Source organism: Setaria viridis, chromosome 8 (genome assembly GCF_005286985.2).
Source record: "Setaria viridis chromosome 8, Setaria_viridis_v4.0, whole genome shotgun sequence".
NCBI lineage: Eukaryota > Viridiplantae > Streptophyta > Magnoliopsida > Poales > Poaceae > Setaria > Setaria viridis.
In genome coordinates, this window is record NC_048270.2 from 36,683,125 (window position 1) to 36,703,397 (window position 20,273).

At 42.3% G+C, this 20,273-nt stretch overlaps 1 long non-coding RNA gene and 1 other non-coding gene across 2 annotated transcripts; one reads left to right on the forward strand and one right to left on the reverse strand.

Annotated features, from left to right (window-relative positions):
* Positions 1–12,689: 12,689 nt before the first annotated feature.
* Positions 12,690–13,622, reverse strand: LOC117867048 (uncharacterized). Its single transcript, XR_011898992.1, has 2 exons — positions 13,133–13,622; positions 12,690–13,051 (listed from the first exon to the last, which is right to left on the reverse strand). It is a non-coding gene; the product is annotated as an uncharacterized protein (transcript).
* A 4,359-nt stretch (positions 13,623–17,981) lies between these two features.
* Positions 17,982–19,402, forward strand: LOC140220066 (uncharacterized). Its single transcript, XR_004643094.2, has 2 exons — positions 17,982–18,464; positions 18,699–19,402. It is a non-coding gene; the product is annotated as an uncharacterized lncRNA (long non-coding RNA).
* The last annotated feature ends 871 nt before the right edge of the window (positions 19,403–20,273 follow it).

A 20,273-nucleotide genomic window follows, 5' to 3' on the forward strand; every position in this document is an offset into this window, starting at 1 on the left:
AGAAGAAGAATCATATGTCAAGCGAAAAAGAGATAAAGAAAAGTAAAAATGACTGCAAATGGCAAAACAAAAAGAGTACTGCTAGACGAACATGTCCTCGAGCTGTAATCATCGATGCTACCTTGAGCCCAACGAAGAAGAGCAACTGATCGCGTTCTGGAAGAAGAACATGGATATCTTCGCATGGCCTGCAAGGAGTAGACAGAGATACAATAGAGCACAAGTAAGAAATAAACAAAGGTGGGAGACCAATAGCCAGCCAATGCCAACGTAATATGCGCAGTTATGTATCCTGATCAAGAAGAAAAATGGCAAATGAAGACTGTGCATAGATTTCACCGACCTCAACAAGGCATGCCCAAAAGATGACTTTCCGTTAGAAAGGGTTGACAAGGTGGTAGATGACGCTGCAAGCAGCAAAATGTTGTCACTACTAGATATGTTTTCAAGTTACCATCAAGTACAAATAAAAAAAGAAGATGAGGAGAAGACGAGTTTCATCACTCCATTCGGGACCTACTGTTTCGTCAGAATGCTCGAGGGTCTCAAGAATGCGGGGTCAACTTTCACAAGAATGATAGCAATAGTCCTAAGCACACAGCTTCGAAGGAACATCCTAGCCTATGTGGATGATATCATGGTGAAAAGTGACAAACGAAAAGATCATATTCATGACCTCACAGAAACTTTCGCCAACTTGAGGACAACAAATCTGAAGCTGAATCTAGAAAAATGCTTATTTGGAATTAAGTGAGGCGAGGTGCTAGGATGCCTACTCTCAACCAAGGGCATCGAGGCTAATCTAGATAAAATTCAAGCTCTTGTCGACATGAAAGAGTCTTTTTCACTGAAAGATGTGCAAAAGCTGACAGGAAGAATAGCAGCCCTTAACAGATTTATCCAGAGAGCAGCCGAAAGAAGTCTACCTTGCTTCCAAGTACTGCGGAACTCCAAAAAGTTTGAATGGGGAGAGTAGAAAAGCAATGCTTTTGCAGACTAAGAGATTACTTGACAAGCATGACGATGCCCACCCAAACCAAAATCTCCCTTGTTGTTATGCTTGTCAGCCTCGAGCTCTGCAGCCAGCATTGCCTTAGTGCAAGAAAAGGAAATCAAGGGCAAACCAAGACAAACTCTAGTATACTTTGCCTCAGAAGCATTGTCGGGGGCAAAACTGTTCTACTCAGAGCTAGAAAAAATCGCTTATGTTGTAATCATGGCAGCTCACAAGCTAAGGCATTACTTCGAGGGCCACAAGATAGTGGTGGTCACCAACCAGCAGCTTCATGATCTTCTCACAAACAGAGAAGCCTCAGGAAGAATCACAAATAGAGAAGCCAGTATGGGCATCATAATTGTCCAAATACGTGGTGGACTTCGAGAGAAGAAGTGCAATCAAATGATAAGTCCTAGCTGATTTCATAGTCGACTGGACATCACCATGCAACAATAAAAATGATCAGATCGAGGTTCCATGGGTCATAAATTGTGACGGGGCTTGGTGTGACAAGGGGGCAGGAATGTTGGCAATTATCACTTCACCCTCAGGCGTCAAAATCAGATATGCCGCAAGGCTCGATTTCAAGGGCAAGGCAAGGTCCACCAACAACACAACAGAATATGAAGCACTACTTATGGGTCTAAGGAAAATGAGTGCATTGGGTTAGCAAGTATTCATAGTAAAATTAGATTCCTAAGTGATTTAAGAGAACATTGAAAATGAAAGTGAGGCTAGAGAGCCAGAGCTTGTGAAGTACTTAGCCGCAGTAAGAGCCATGGAAAGGGTTCACCATTCAGTACATCCCAAGGGTAGAAAACAATGACACAAACAAATTAGCAAAAGCAGCTGCGCAAAATCAAACCATGCCACCTGATGTAGTCTATGAGGTCATACACTCCTCATCAACTAGAGAGCTAGCGCCGAGAGTCGTAAATGCAATCACTAGATTCGATTGGAGGGCACCAATCATGTCCTACCTCAGAGGACACTATGAGCCTCACGACAAGGTTGAGCTAAATAGAATGAAGCAAAGGGCTAGGGGCTACGCCATGGTTGACGATGAGCTGTACAAATCTTGGATCTTAGCTCCTTGGCTGCGATGTATAACTTCGAAGAGTGGGAAAGAACTGCTAGCAGAAATCCACAATGGGTTTTGCGGTTCTCATATCGAAACCAGAGCGCTAGTAGGCAAAGCCGTGAGATAGGGTTTTACTTGGCCAATAGCAATCCTATATGCCCGAAGCTTAGTAAGAACTTGCGAGGCTTGTCAAAAGACAACTAACTAGCAAAAAACACCCTCGCTGCCATACAACTCATACCACCAACTTGGCCATTAAAAAGAGGCGGAATGGACTTAGTAGGGCCATTACCAACCGCACAAGGCAACTGCAAGTTCGCAATAGTAGCGGTTGACTACTTTACCAAATGGATCGAGGCTAAGCTACTAGCAAACATATCCTCAAGCTCGGTGCAAAAATTCTTTTGGCAGAACATCATCTGCAGGTTCGGGGTTCCTAGGGAACTAACAGTGGACAACGGAAAATGGTTCGATTGTAATGATTTCAAAGAATTTTGTGCAAGCATGGGGACCAAGTTAAAATTTGCATCAGTATATCACCCACAATCCAATGGGGTTGTTGAGAGAGCAAACGGGATAATCTTCTCGAGTATCAAAAAATGTTTGTACAATTAGAAAAAAGGGAAGTGGATTGATGAACTCCCAAAAGTCATTTGGTCCCACAACACTACTGCGTCAAGAACAACAGGTTTCATACCCTTCCGTTTGTTATACGGCTCCAAGGCTATGGCTCCAGAGGAAATAAAGAATGAAAGCTTCTGAGTACTCAAAATCGAGGCTTCCTCAGAGAACGAAAAAAATCGACAAAGACATGATTGAGCTTGACATATTACAGGTAGTTGAAAACCTCGACAAATATCAGCAAGAAACCAAAAAGTGGAGGGATATGAAAATAGTGAAGAAAAAGATCTAGATAGGAGACCTAGTAATCAAAAAGAGAAAGAACTGGGAGAACCTCGGGAGTTGCAAGAAACTTGGGAAGGGCCTTACGTTGTCACTCGAAACAACAGGCCAACATCCTTTTACCTTGCAGATCAGCTAGGAGCAGTGTTACCACATTCTTCGAATGTGGATAACTTGCGCAAATAGTACCCATAGTCGCCAAAATTGTAAAAACCCTTGGCCTGTAAGTCTATAAACAGTGTTGAGGGTAGAAAATTTACTCCTGCATTTACTTTCCAGCAAATGGACCGTACTCTTTTTCTTGCTAGGGGGCTCCACAATGGAGGCAAGGTTTTTAACAAGGCGGATCCATGTAAACCTTTACATTTTAATGCAGTACAATTCCCCTGAATCTCATGTTTACTAAGCCTCAAAAGGGCTACTACATTGCATTTTTGTGCAAGTAGAAAGCATTGCATTCTGTGCAAGCTGAGGCCAAAGCAGCAGCAAGTTGCGGCAAAATCTTGCATTTTTGTGCAAGGAAAAACTTGCGTTTCAGCACAAGCATTGGGTGAAAGCAACAACAAGTTGCAGCACCAACTTTACTTTTCGAATAACTTGATCCTTGCATTTCTGCGCAAGTGAAACCTCGCATTTCTATGCGAGAAAAAACTCATGTTTCTGCGCAAGCGTTAGACAGAAACAACAAGTTGCAGCACCAACTTTACTTCCAAGAATACCCCGAATCTTGCGTTTTTGCACAAGCAAAGCCTCGCTTTTGCCAATACCATACTCATCTAAACTACTATCTAACCTCGCTAGATTTACAGCTCTATGATCGAAGCAACCAAGAGTTGTGAATTCGACCCGACTTGTCATTTAACTTTCTAAGTTCGCAAAACTCGGAGCAAGTTTTTGCCTACTTATTACATGAAAACTGGTGTATAAAAATCCCACATGAAAGTTAAACACCTCCAGACCTTTTTTACAAAATCAATAACTACCGCACGAAAAAGTGTAAAAGATACAAAGCTTCGAGGATACCTCTGTCATCAACCAAATACGCAAACAGCATAACCCTCACCAAAAGGAATGGAAGGGGGGTGACGTTTCTCACTAAAATCAAATATTCCTTGTCGTCTCAGGTTATGACACTTAGACAGAAAACCCTTTAAAAGAATAACAAAATATATTTCTCGTAATAACATCTTGCAACAAAAATCTCCGCAAAAAGGAACAAAAGGCGGGGTGACGTTTTCCAAGGAAAAACAACATTTATTACTATATGCTACGAGTTTCGTTACAAGTGAGAATGACAATTTGATTTACATGACCAGGTTTCAAACCTTGAAACTCTGCAGCATCACATACATAGGCGAAATCAAACTCATGACTTTGTGGACTAAGGGGCTTCGATTTCACCCTCGAAGCTTCAAATATTTTTTCTTCCATCATACCAAGTGCATAACCATCATAGGACTCAAAATAGCGACCCAGCATAAAGCTTTGCATGGAAAAGTATTCACAGCAAAAGCACTAGAAATCATGAAAACTAGCGTCGGGATGAAAAGTACAAAATAGACACCAAGCATGACCATTGGCAACAACATTTCACAATGAAATCGAAGAGGAAGTATGTCCTGCGTAGGCCCATCACCTAGGACCTGGTGCAGGTTAAATTACAACCAACAACTGCTTGAGTTCTCGACCCTAAGCAATACATCAAAGATTAAGTTTCCAATTAAACCTAGTCTAGAGTCTACACCTCTTGTTGCTCCGAGCCTCCAACCTGGTTCTTTTCCTTCACATCAGCTTCTTTAGCCTATCACAAACAACCACGATAAGATAAAGAAAAGTAGTCTTAAGCAGAATGGACAAAAGGAAAAGTCGAACCTCCAGAATATGACCACGAGCAACAAGCTTCGCCAAGTCGTGACCAGAAGCCTTCCAAAATTCCTTCAAGAAATTCTTCTTCACAATCTGAACATTTTTCGACATCTCCTGTGCATCGAGTCCTGAAGCAGAAGGAAACTTGTAACCGTGCACACCAAATTTCAGGAAATCTGAGCAATTTTCCGCCTTGAGCAGCTTTAGCATACCCTCGCAACACAACACGACTAGAAAACCCCCTCTGTAGCTACGCTATAGTAGTAACGCACGCTAAAAGTGTCTCTACATCAGCATGTAAAGATGTTTTTTGATACAATTTCGAAAATGTGTTAGATTGTTACGATATTAGACACGCTTATAGTGTTATTAGTCATATAAAGACATTTCTTAACACGCTATTGAAGTCGTCTCAAAAAGACACGGAGTTAGACACACTTTAAAGCGTCATTATCCCCCCTTAGATACGCTGTAGTAGTAACACGGACTAAAAGCATCTCTATGTTGGCCCGTAAAGATGCCTTTTGACATGATTTCAAGAACGTATCAAATTATCACGATATTAGACATGCTTACAACATTAGTAGTCTTATAAAGATATTTTTTAACACGTTATTGAAATCATATCAAAATGACATAAAGTTAGACACGCTTTAAAGCGTCATTAACCTCTAGATACATTGTAAAGCGTACCTAGAAAATTATATATAGTCACACAAAGATGCTTTTTAACACAATTCTAAAAATGTATCAAAGTGATACAAATTTAGACATGCTTCCAATTATCAATAGCATGTAGATATGTCGTAAAAGCGTATCACCATCCATAGGCACGTAAACCATATATTAAATACTGAATTAAAAAAGGAGAAAAAAGATGATGCACCAAGAGTTGAACGATGACCTGTAGGCTTAAAAAGTACGGAACTAAAAACGTAAACCATATATTAAATACTGAATTAAAAAAGGAGAAAAAAAAGATGATGTGCCTGGAGTCGAACGATGACCTGTAGGCTTAAAAAGTACGGAACTAAAACATTATTAGTATATTTTAAAAAAATGGGAAACAAAAAATTAGTGATGTGCCTATAATCGAGATCTAACCTCAACCTTTGAAAACCGTACCCAAACCATTGCACTAATGATGTAATTTAATTTGATTGAGAACTAAAATATTAATTGTATTTCTTTGTAAGCCTCGAATAAGGCCGCGACACCGAGGCCCGCTTGCTGCTTATGAAGTGGGCCTGTGCACCTTTTTTTCTGGACCGAGGCCGTGCGTGTCCTTACTCTGGCTTGGGCCATATCCTGGGTCCAGCCCATGCTCCTGGCCCATGGCTCCTAATAAATTTACAGTTCAGTTTCGGCCCTGCGCAGCCTTCTATTCTGGGCCGAGCTCTTGCTCCTCCTCTCTCTGATTTGGACCGTGGCTCTTAATAATTATAAAATAAAAATAGTTAGTATGGATGGGGTTTCGAACCCATAAACAACTTTGATGCAACTTGCCAGCCTCACCACTGGGCAACGAAAGGAATTTGTTTTTTTTATCATAAATAATCCTATTTATAAATTATATCTACACATTTTTTTAACCGAAGTCAGCATGGGAAGTCTCTACCTATTCTTTTTTAGCATTTTTTATTTCAGACCCGTTTAATTCGCTCCCACAAGGAGTTAAACCCGGACCTACTGGGTGCTAGCTCTAACCTCTAGGCTAGAGGTCCTTTCGCAATTATGTCTATGCTTTAGTTGCTGTGACTTTTAGTTCTTAAATTTTTATTTTTAATAATGCACGAAGTGTTAGAAAATTATAAAATTTGGTCAGAGACAAAAATAAATCCTTATTGCATCCATGAAAAAAGTTTCATTAAAAAATCACCGTGAGATAACGGTTTACTCCATTTGATCTTCAATTGAAATCACATGTTTATAGTCAACCTTGTCTATTTCGTATGAGAATTTAATATATTGTTGTTTCCATATGATTCATTTATGTAAAAAAAATAATTGTATTTTTAAGCAAAAATATACATTTTTAGAATTTAAATATATTTAAGCCTATTTGTTATAATTACTCAAAATTTGAACTACATGTGCTATTATAATAATATTTAATTTACTAAAAAGGTCATAGATGAGTATTGGCATACATATCAAAACTGTGTTTGAGTTTGGAAGGAAAAAAAATGTTTGTGTACTTTACAATTGGAGTTTCATAGTTACTTAATTGTTTTTATTTTAAACAACACACAAATCTTTTATAGAAAAGTATTAAATTTTGTTGCCGACCAATATATATCCTTGTTACATACACGAAAAAAGTTTCATTAAGAAATTAAAGTTCCGTAACTTCCTCCATTTGGTGCTTATTGAGATCACGTGTTTATAGTCAACAATCTTCTCTCTATCAAGATTCAATGTGACTATTAATTAATTTTATCTGGTTTAATTGAGAACGAGGTAAGCATATGCTTGATATAGTTTTCATTTGAGAGCACATCCTCATAGTCACCACTCTATGTATTACTAAGGTTTAAGTTAATTAATAGCTGAATTTCATATGTTTTGTCTATGTACAACGCATAACTTCAACTTTTTTGCAGTAACATAATTTTGGAATTCATTCAAACTCAATAAAAATATTATAACCTTGATTTGCCTTTTCCATTTCACACAAAATATGAATCATTTTGCTCCTGTAATTTATTTTGAATGTACAACATGTCTTTACCTATCCAATTTTCAAAATTATTATAATTTTTTAAATGATTTTTGAATAATTTATACTATTTTGAGAAATAGAGCATGTTTCGCTATATGGCTAAAATTTTTGGCGATCAAACTCCCCACCTCATGGGAAATTGAGAATGCCCCACTGAACAACCTTATCTCCTCTTCTCCTTAACCGCCTGTCCCCTCCGTCTACTCTATCTTCTCCACGACTCCACCTCCTTGGACCTCGCTCTTCCCCAGATCCACCGCCGCCCTCCCTACCCCCACCTATGATCCGCTGCCGCGCTCCTCTCCTCATCCCGTCGCCATCCCTCAAACCAGCCACCGCGCGCGCCTCTTGCTCTTCCCCAAGAGCTGCCTCCATCTCTCGCTCTTCTGTCCGCTGGTGGAGGTGTTGCAACCCGCAGTGCGAACGGCGGTGGATCATACCGTCACCGCGGCGGCGGGCTATGGCATCTGGATCCGCACGGCCGCTATGTCATGGTAACTCTAATCTAACCTTAATCATTTTCCTCTAGTACCCAACTGATTGATTTGCCTCGATCCATCGCCCAGGCCCATCGCCCTCACCTTGATCCGCCGCCGTCGCGGTGCTGGCGACCGGCTGAGTGCATTTCCGTGATTGGCACAACACGATGCAGGGCCGTCTCCGTGGTCGCAAGTGGTTTCCATCTCCCCGTCACTTCTTCGCCCAGCATCCTGTCGCGCAAGCGGCGAGCCACCGTGATGCAGCGCGCCATGCTATTGGCGAGGGTCACGGCTGTGGAGCTCTGCCTGGCATTGATTGCGGTGCTAGCTGCCGAGTGCATGGGCTGGGACCTCGATTCCTATAGCCGCGCTGCAGTTAGTCAGTTCCGGTATGCACAGAAAAGAAATTCCCCGTTGTTTATACATTATGGTTCGAGCAGAATACCATGCAGCGGTGAACGTCATTGGCCTTTTGTACCTGCTCTTACAGTTCTTAGTGCTCTCGGATCCCATGAAGAAGAACAAGCATTTGATTTCCCATACCAAGCGTGATCTATTTGACTTCATCATGGATCAGGTTTGTGCTTAATCACACTTTTACTGCTCCTTTTCCTAGGTTTCTTTAGGGCCCAAATGCATACATTTAAATTGTGCCATCCTTTTATAAAATAGGAATTTTTTTGTCAACCTAATGTCTGATTGCAATGGATCTTATGGCTGTTAATTCATTGCTGTGCAATAAATAATTAATTAAAAAGTAACCTAATGTAAAGGGATCGAATCACTTGAGAATGGGTGAGCCTGAAGATAACTTAATCTTCTTTCATCAGTCAATACCAATTTATGTTCTAATATAGCTCTTGTAGTTCAGATATAAAGTGGCCTCACTGGAATTCGATCATATGTATTTTACCCTGATGTGCTACAGTTCTGAATTATATTTTCTTCGCCTGGTCAACTCAAATTATCATTTCCTTGCATACATTAGCATCTTTCTTGCCAGTATCCTTCATCTTCAGCGATTAGCGCCTTCATTTTTTGTTGCAATATGATGCATGTATGCTGAGTTTTAAAGAAGCATGGCGATTTGATTGTTTGTATCTTCCTATAAACATAACTTTAATGTCCATGCTACCTCTCGCTCACGAATAATCCCACTCTATTTACATATGCATATCGAAGGCAAACATTATATTTTTTTTATGCTAGCGCAGAGTACTAACACTGTGCACAAACAAATGTTAACATTGCTCCTACCCGCAAAAGCTCATTCTCTGCAGAATTCTTTGATGCTAGTGCAGAGCACAGTTAGAGGAAAACAAGATCACTGAAATTCACTCTATAAGCTACCTCAGTCTACTTGGTAAGAATATCAACTTAATTGTGAATGCTCCTGTTGCTCCAGTCCTACCATGGGCTGTTGCTGATCCTTGATATGTTTGATGAATTACAGTTGATGATGTCTATCTCTTACAACTGTCTTATGCTATTTTATGTTGATAACAATCAACATTTGGCTTCAGTTACACTATGATGATTAATGTATCTATGGTTGATTTAACTGAAACAGTCACTGGCTTTTGTTGCAGAATACGACTTATGCAAAGCTTAGGACAGTAGTTTCTTAAATAGTTTTTGCATTGTCTTTAAGTTTTTGCACCCATGTTTTTAATTTCTTGCTTATATTTTCTTATGTCTTTGGTGATGTCCTTTAGCCTTTATCTTTAGTAGTTATTAAATCTTGCTTTTACTGTTTTGCCTTTCTACTTGTTACAGTAATTAGCTTGCCCTTTAATTTAGTAATCTTTGCTATTCTGATTGTGACCATATTCTGATCATTGATATGGTCGTTAGACTATTCCGAACTTATTTGCCGAGCTTCGATCACAAATGGATGACATGTCAAAGAAACTGGAGGAAACAGAACATGCAAGGGACCAAGAGGAGATGAAGATAAAGCATACTGAGTTGGAGACGAAACTGGAGCGTCTGCTGGGTCAAATCTGAAAGTTGCAGGTGAAGAAAGCTGCAAGTTCAAATGTGAAACAACCTGGTGATGTAACTTTTCAAGGGAGAAGTGAAGCTCAAATCTGAAAGTTGCATGTGAAGAAAGCTGCAAGTTCAAATCTGAAATAACCTGGTGATGTAACGTTTCAAGGGAGAAGTTAAGCTGCGATGGAGAGAGGCACAAGAACGGGCAATGAAGCGTAGGTTTTAGTTGTTTGTGAAAAAGTTTAGAAATAATTGTATGATATTGTCACTTTGTCTGTGTTTCTTTATCAGGGCATTCTTGAATGAAGTACTCAGTTTCTTTTTGGTGAAGCAAAGAATTGATTGCCAATGCAATGTCATGGATAATTTATTTATGCATTATTAACCTATTTGAAAATAAAATGATATATTGCATTTATAAATGAAAATAAAAGAATCATTATACAGTAGTACACATGAAAATAGATGTATCTATAAATCATCTCTACATTTCTTAATACACAATGTGGTGTTACTATAAAACGTGTCTATATCCGTACACGCATAATAAAATTGTATCTACGATATTGTTTCTACATTTGTGAACACGCAATTTGGTGTTACTATGAAACGTGTCTTCCGCCACGTCACCTGCCACATCATCCACCACATCACGTGCCATGTCACCTGCTAAATCATCCGCCACGTCACTCACCACATCATCCGCCACATCACCTGTCACGCTCTACTAAATCGTCTCTATACTAATTACTGCGCAATAAGGTGTCGTTATAAAAAGCGTCTATATTAGTAGGCATGTTTTGTATACATATCTATAAATTGTATCTATATTTATTAACACGAAATGAAGCGTTACTATACTACGTAACTATACCACTAGAGACGTTTTATACGTGTGTCTGCAAAATTGTATCAATATTTTTAGATATGCATCTACGTGTTTATAAAATATCTCTTTGTTTCATAGCAACGCTTAAAGGATTCGTGTCTACAAGGTCTGACGCGGTACGTACGAAGACGCTTCTAACACGCTTTATGAAAGTGTGCCTACAATGACATAGTGACGAAATAAAGCGTGTCTAATTCTAAAATTGGCGTACCTACAGGGGGTTTTCTAGTAGTGCAAGAAGGCTGCATAATCACTGGCTCCCACAATAACTAAGGGCAAGGTCTCAAATTCTTGATCCATCCAATCAAACATTTCCTTGGCACCCTTATCAACGGGGAAAAGAAGGGGTTCTGCCCCAAACTGTGCCAGTGCAAGCTTATACCCATCATAAATCTATGAAAAACGGGCCTTCAGCACTTGCTCCACACCATCGATGAAACCTTTCTGATCCTCGAGGTTTTTTCCCAAGGTATGAATCATAGTACGTGGATATAGAACCTACGGATATGGTTGTGCTATCGTAGTGCCAACACTACTCTGACCAACTGTTGTATTTGCTTCGTCCAATACCGGCATGCACATTGGCGTCATCTTTTTTGGAGGCGTCATCATCACCATAGGATGTGGGTGGCCCACTGGTGGCTGGTTCATTAATACTAGCCCGGACTGCTGCTGCTCTGCAAGTGTTTCCATTCATAGTCCTTAAACCTATTTTTTCAGTTTGCTTGAAGACGCTGCCTTGGTGTAAAATTTTTGGAGCAGAATAAAATTCGAGCATGCTGCCAAAAAAAATATGGAACTGCTTACTTCGGTACCAATGTCCTTTCATTGAGAAGTGCATATACCCCAGGTAAACTACCTTTCTAGAACCTTATAGAAAAGATCATTCGGTATCACCCAAGCAGTGGCGGAACTAGAAATTCTAGGTGGGGGACAGCATCCAAACGTAATAAAAACTTATCGATATCTAATTAAAAGGTTACAATTTTAGGATTCATAGAGATAACTATGGGGAGACAGAAAGATAGTAGGCCGGAATTTTTCATTTCTAAACATACTTTGTATTGGGAAATGCTTCACGTACGACTATTTGCACTCTATGACTTCATACGTACAAGACACCAGCTAATGTATTGGTAATGTCTTTCTTATTGCAATATCTTTGTTCACTAGTTTGTTTTTTTATAAAATAATGTTAGATGTCTTCCTTTTTAGGTCAACGGTTTTTTCTTAAAAGATTATAGTATAAGTTTTAGTTTACCACGTTCTACATGTATTTAGACAAAACAAAATAGACATTGAAACTGCTTGGCTTCTTGATTATTATTTCGATCTTGCTTCAGGTTTACTAGTCGCATGTTGAGAAGCTAGCTAGTTGGGCCTCTTTATGTGTAATCCGCCTGGTCTTTGTACGAAGGATATATATGGCTTTAGTGTAAAACGGTGGTGAAATATTGTTTTCCAGCTCCCGTGCTTTGAACTTTGGACTGTACGACAGAAGGGTGACTTAAAATTTTTAACCGTGTTTTGGGGACTTTCGACATGATTAATTGTTCCTCTAGTCACTTCCACTAGAACAAGGGTCTAATTTATTACATATATTTATAAAAGCTATTAATAAAAGCTATGAATCTAGCTAGAAATGCCAATGCCATCTTCAATTTGGGACAGAGAGAGTACATGCAATTAGTGATAAAAATTACAATTCACCAGGATGGAAGCTGTAATATAGAAGAAAGAAAGCTAGACATATATGGATGTAAAAGGAAGTACGGCACATAATTGGCCTCATATTACTGATAGAGTCAAGACGATACAGTAGTATGAATATGCATACTTGAATCTAGGTACTAGCCTGGGCCATCCATTATTTAATTTGATAACCGGCGGTTGCAGTAATATTTATTCAAACTACATTTATGCGTGGGATTTCATGCATCCTTCTTAGTTTGGAGGCACAGTTCATCTGGAAGGAGATTGTCGTCATGACCACAATATGTTGGAAAATGAGCAGATGGTGGCGGGAGAGATGTGTCGACTGTCGGACCATCCTCTACAATGAATACTGCCGCCATGCTCATAGTCAAATGGAATTCATAGTGGCAATGCATGAACCATACCTCTGTAAATCATATAAGACAAGCATTAGATCTGAGAGTTTCGACTTTGAAACCCGACTAACACAAATAAATCTTACACACACCTGGATTGTTCGCAACAAATCGGATGGCAGCCCACCCAAGATTTGGGACAAGAACGGTGTTGTTCACTGGTGGATTCACCGAGTTGTATTTTGCAACATCTTTCGCGGCGTCGAAGTTACCAAACCCCTGTGCAAGAAGGATCATGTTGTGACCATGTAGATGCATCGGGTTGGAATCGTCCTGTAGAACTGCTGTGCTCTGGAACACTATCTCCACTGCGGCACCATGCCAGAACCTCCGCACCACCGTAGCCTTATACGATGGCTCTATGGCGCATCTGCTTGGGCCCATACGGGATTAAGGCTTCGTCAGTGAATTTGAATGCCCTTCGTGGTCTGTCGGGAAGCTCTTGCATCAAGTCCACGCTTCCAGTGTGGTAGTAGTGTGCCTCTAGTAGTGGCATCTTCCCCGTGGGATGCTGGAAGGAAACGTTGTTCATGTTTGCGATGAGGATGGTCTCATTGTGATCACCCCTCCTGCAGGACTGGCCATGCTGACATATTGACACGGGTAGAGAACTTGGTATCAGTTCCGGTTGGTAGGGTGCAAATCTCCTGAAAATCCATCCAGGATAAACCAATCGAGACAAAGGGGGTCTTTTGTCCCGGGTCACCTGGAGGGCCCCCTTTTTGTCCCAAGTCACACGATTTTTCAAGCGAAATTTGCGCGTGCACGCTGTGTGGGATTCGAACCCACGACCTCCAGCCTCGCGCGTAGCTTCCTTGCCATCCCACCTACACAGCACATCTGACTATATAGGGATGCAATCCTTTTGTATTAACTCGTGGGGATCCTTTTATCCCAGTTGGAAACACCAACCGGGATAAAAGAAAAGACCCCCTTTTATCCCGGTTGGTATTACAAACCAGGATAAAAGGGTTCGAGGGATTTCAGCCACCCCATTGGGGACCCTTTTATCCCGGTTTAAAACACCAACCAGGATAAAAGATTATCCTGGTTGGTGTTTTAAACCGGGATAAAAGACCCTCGACCCTTTTATCCCGATTGGTATTACAAACCGGGATAAAAGACCCTCGACCCTTTTATCCCTGTTGGTGTTACCAACCGGGATAAAAAAGGGGTCTTTTATCCCGGTTGGTGTTTCAAACTGGGATAAAAGGCCTCTCAGGGTCTTTTTTTTCACTAGCCTTTGCAACCAGGATAAAAGGTCCCGGTTGGTGAGCCCTCCGCTAGTGATCAAGCTTTAGTCCCGGTTGGTGAACCTTTTATCCCGGGCCAACTTTATCCCGGTTGGTGTTTCAAACCGGGATAAAAGGGTCCCCAACGAGGTGATTGAAACAGGACTAAATCCCTCGAACCCTTTTATCCCGGTTTGTAATACCAACCGGGATAAAAGGGGGTCTTTTATCCCGGTTGGTGTTTCCAACCGGGATAAAAAGGGTTCCCCACGAGTTAATACAAAAGGATAGCATCCTCTATATAGTCAGATGTGGTGTGTAGGTGAGATTGCAAGGAAGCTACGCGCGAGGTTGGAGGTTGTGGGTTCGAATCCCACGCAGCGCGCACGCGCTTATTTCGCGTGAAAAATCGCGTGACTTGTGACTTGCGACGTGTGGGGGCCTCCTGGGAGCCCGGGATTTCTTTTTTTTTTTGCAGCGCCTGCCGTGGTGACCCGTTTTATCCCTGTTGGTAATACCAACCGGGATAAAAGGGGAGTCTTTTGTCCCGGTTGAGTGACCCGGGAGAAAAGACCCCCCCTTTTTGTCCCGGTTGGTTTATCACGGATGGATTTTCGGGAGATTTGCACCCTACCAACCGGGACTAAAGGCCAATTCTCTACTAGTGGTTGCTGTGCTCGTGCTACTATCACTGCCGGAGAATGGACCTTTTGTCCACTGCATTAGTGCCGGTTGCAATTGGGCCTGGTAGAGCATTAGTATCGGGCCTAACGGATAGCCCCAGGGCCGCCTTGTGAACCCCTTTAGTATCGGTTTGTGGTCCCACCCAGTACTAATGTGGCACCGGGCTTTTAGTACCGGGTGGGGGCACCAACCGGTACTAATGTGCACCCTTTAGCACCTGTTGGTGCACCCAATTGGTCGCCGCCGCCGCCCCACCTCATCTACCGCGCGCTCCCTCGTCGCCGCCGCCGTACGCTCTCATCGCCGCCCTCTTTGCTGCCCCCATCGACCGCCGCCACCCCACCTCATCCGACACCACCCCGCCTTGTCCGCCGCACGCCTTCGTCGCCGCCCGAACCCGTACGCCCTCGTTGCCGCCCCCGTCGACCGCCGTTGCCCCCACCTCATCCGGCGCCACCACCCCGCCTCGTCCGCCGTGCACCCTCATCGCCACCCCTGTACGCCCTCATCGCCACCCCCGTCGACCGACGCCATCGTATCATCATCACAGAAATTGATGAATGGTGAATCAATTGCTCCTTCCTATGCTAAGACTAAATTGGTGAATCAAATTGGGTTTCTTGTTAGAGATAAGATTCCAATAAGCTTTAAGAATTGGAAAAGCCCTGAAATCAATCGCTTCCACAAGCACGATCCCATAAGCGCGGTTCCTGAGTGAGAGAAGGAAATGATATGGTTCGAAGGTGTAGATGAAGCAAAAGTGAAAGATTGGAGCTTCAAGAAGGGTGCAATTGCTTTTCAGATGTACAAGAAAAACTTGAACAAAGACTACATAAAGAAGGGGCTTACACCTGATTTCACGAAGCACCCGAAGTTAAGAGATCACTGGGATTCATTTTTGTAGTTCAAGTAGTCGCAATAGAGCGCTAAGGAAACTCAAACCAACACCGACAATGCTCAGAAGAAGAAATACTTCCATGGTCTTGGGCCAGGAGGTTACAAGAAGGGGATCATGAAATGGCAGAGGATGGAAGATAACATAATTGCTAGTGGAATAGTACTGCAGACTCTCGAATGGTCGGAGCAAGCAAAGAATTGGTATTATGCTCATGGTGGCACGCTTAATCCCGAAGATGGATCATTTGTGTTCGGCCAAGAATTAACAGAAGTGGCTACGAGTCTTGTTGACTTAATAAAGGCTACCTTAGAATGATCTTTCGTGCCTAATAAGGAGAAGGACGAGCTGACTATGGCACTAGGTAATCTAGAACACCCTGAATATTATCGAGGCAAAGGAGTAATTCCATGGAAGTTTGCTTTTCGTGAGCACCTTGATTCATACAGAAGTCGCCAAAGAAGTAAGGCCGAACACGCACAATAGCTGCGAGAGTTGCAAGAACACATAGGTTTGACTGAGGCAAGAATGGAAGAAGCAATCGACTGACGTGTGGCTCTAGCTCTTAGCAAACAAGCTAGTGAACAAGCAGCTGCAGCATCAGAGGCTAATGTCAACGTAAGCCCCTCTCAGCGTAGCGTCGCTTCCACGGAAGCCGAAGCTGGAGGATCTTCTAACATATTTGAGGACAACCAACGCCACCCTATGGACGACATCACTGGGAGAGCCCCTTGTGAGCTTGTTACTCCCGTGAAAAACAAGCTTATCGTGGTGGCTTATGGTGTGGCTAAACAACCAACACAAGGCCAAACAATTCATGGCGTGGAGATTCCAGCTCGCGGTTACACCAAAGGTGGGGTGGACCGAGTGGTCGACGGTTGGGATGAACTGAAACTGGAGACCCCTGGAGGTGATGGGTAAAAGAATCTAGGAGAAGCCATCCTTAGTTGGATTCTATGGCCCAAGCGCTACATAAGGATAACACAGCCGAATCCCCGACCTTGGGATCATCTCCTCAAGCCTCAACCCCTTGCCTCAACCATTTTTGCGGTGCCATTAACACAAGTGTTTTGATTGTCTTTCAAACCTGCAACCTCAAACCTATGCGTGATGCCCTCTAGCTAGGCCACTCCACCCATGCTTGGCTCGTCCAGAACATTTTGTGATAATTTACATATACAAACGACTTCAATTTAATGAAAAAGGTTTTCAAAATTTCACTTCCGTTTTGCGAGTCTAGTGGAGTCCTTGGTTGTAGATCATCTTTAGTTGTCAATTGAAACATGCACCGAAAAAACCCTAATATAACTTGCATAGTGTTCGATAAAACAGGCGCAACTTTTGCATATGGAGTCAAAATTGGACCCTCTTTTTTCCCAAAAATGATTGAAAATATTATTTTGTGTTAGCAGGATTGGTGCCATTGGGCCATGTCAGGCACTGTAAGGCATGCATCAACTGCTTATGAGATGAGGAAGAAGGCAGCTTAGCTCAGACTTAATGTACATTGTCTGAGCGCCCACTGTGGTCCTCCCCTCGTGGTTCACGCGCACCGGGCCAGCAGACAAGCTATGATGTGGCCAGCAGGGGCTCAAGTTGCTGACCACAAAAGGACGCTTAGAATGGCACCATGGGCCTGATTGGTTCACTACCAAAATTTTGGCATGCCAGGGATTTGGCAAGCTAATATTTTGGCCATTGTTTGGTTTGTTACCAAAATTTAGCAACCTCTCCCACTTATCTTACTAAAATATTAGCAAGTTTCTTGCCCAACTTTTAGCTTGGCAAAACTTTGGCATGCCAAAATTTGGCAACAAACCACTCCATATATAGCAAAATTATCAGTAGATATGAGCAGAAAATAAAAATACTACGAATACTAGGAATGTAACACAAATATGTCTGTCAGATCGAAAGGATTTTATTGCATATTCCGGCCAGACATATTGCAGGTTCCGGTGCCCTATTATTGTCAGGCGCCGTACATCACGTTACAGACACGTGCAACACTATTATTGGTAGCTCAATTATTTCTGTCAAGATTGCCAATGGACATGGCCCAACAATGATCAAGCATGATCAATTGCTTATGAGCTGAGCAACCAGAAAACCATGGACACGTGGTGATTTAAGGATGTCCGTATTAGGTCGAATCAGTTTTGATAGGTTAAGAGACCTTCCATCCAGCGTTTTTAGTCCCGGTCGTTTTTGGACCCGGGACTAAAGGGCCTTTAGTCCCGGGTCAAACGGCCACTACCGACAGCCACCGACGACGGGAGTTTTAGTTCCGATTGTAACGGCTAGTGAAACGAGGGAATCTAGCGAGGCGTTTAGTCCCGGTTGAAAACACCAACCGAGACGAAAGACTATCCATTTAGTCCTGGTTGGAATCCAACCAAAACTAAATGGACAACCTTTCATCCCCGTTGGTAATTCCAACTAGGACTAAACGCCTTGCCTATAAAAGTCAACTTCTTCCTCGCCGAGCCCGAGCCACTATGACCGAGAGCTTTGAGCTCCTTCTCCATGGCGAGCAAGCAAGCTTAGGGAGGTGCTGCCCGATTATTTTTCCTTATTTTCGTGGGGATTTCACTCATCCAAATTGTTGTAAAGGTTAGCTATTTCATCCTCCCTTCATTTATTATTATTATCCTTTGTTTTATTATTTAGAGATAGAGAAAAATGAGTTTTTTAGAACGAGGGAGAATGCAGATGATTTTTTATTTATACATATTTTTGAGCTAGAATTTGATGGATATCTTGCTTGTTATATATGATTTGTATTAGATAAATATCTTGATAATATTAGGTATGGGAAAAAAATAGAGTGAATGTGTTTGCTCATAGTGCCAGCAGCCCAAGAAGCAGCTGCTGCAGCCACGGCTGTAGAGGTGGCGGTGACGGCCATTGCGGCGGCGGCTGCTACCCGCACCTTAGTTGCCTCCGCGGCGACGGAGGCCGCCCTCCTCGTCATGGCGGGGGTTTCCTCATGCACCGTCGCCACATCATCAGACCCACGTCCGAGGCGTGGAAGGCACTTGCAGCCGAGGCTCTGTCCCCCACCAATGCGGCTAGGGGGGCCATGGCAATGTAAGCGGCCATCGAGTTGCTAGCCAGATCCCCCGCCGCCATGGCCTCAACGGCTACGGCCGAGGCCTATGCTTGCGCGGCTATGGAGTGGGAGCTTACCTGCCACCGCCGTTGCCTCCCGTTCATCCATGACCTTTGTTACCATGGAGGGGATAGCGGAGGTTCTATCGGCGCAGTTCCGGAGATGTAAGCCCTGCCGCTAGTTGTGTACTCCGGCGATGTAAGCGCCGGAGCATATGTTATGAACGTATTGCCCTTTTGCCTAGTTAGATTTTTCGGTTCTTTTAGTTATAATCATGATGAACAACGCTAGGTTGTGTCCATTTATTTCAGTTGTTTCAGTTCATGCATGAGCAAGTACGACTAAGCTATGTTTATGTGTTTTGTTGATGTATGTGTTGAATTCTGTTCAGTTCAGTTCAGTTGATGCGTTTGCAATGAATTCTGTTGCCTTCTGTTCAGTTCTATTTATGACGAACTATGCAAGATTTAATCTGTTCTGTTCTGTTCTATTCGGTTAATGTTTAAATATCCGTTTTTTTCAGTTGATGATGAGTGTAATATGCTGTTATAAACGTCTAGCACGTACACATGCGTATTCCTTTGAATGTGCATTTGTTGTTTGTGCAATTTGTTCATAACAATTCAGTACTACTCATGAATCGATGGACAGTACAAATGGAAAACAATTTATTTTGGCTGCCTTTGATAGTATTCCAACTAGTGCTAATCGATAACGGTAGTAGGTTAACAAACATTACGGCCTAGTTAGACACCGCTAGGACTAGTAACCCTATTCGCATTGGTGTTAACAATTAATGGTAGAATTAGCTACTCAATGGTATCAGCGGTCAACAAAAGCCGATTAAAATAATAAAATATTCTAATAAACGGAAGATGATGCCGGCACGTTTAGCGGCTTATTTGTGTCGATTCTGACACCGGCACAAATAAACTACCCTCGTTCTTATCAGTCCCGTGGTAGCTGTCCCAGCACTGCCCGAATGAGAGTTTCGCGCCAGCACGTATACGTATGAGGGTTCTTGCAGTTGTGGATGGTGACATGCACACACTCTCACTTATTTGTACAAGCATATACACAAATCCGACAAATCATAATCGAGATCTATAGGTGTTTCGCGGTGGTGGGCACGTCGCACCACTCAACTAATAGCACAGTTTCACTAATTGTGAATCAAGAACTCAAAATGATAGTAAGCATCAGGCATTTAAAAAGCAATCAAGAATTCACAAAGGTCTCTTGTAGTGTGTGGAAACCTTATAGTAAGAGTTAGATGAGCCACTATACTATAAGTTGCTGATGATCTGAGC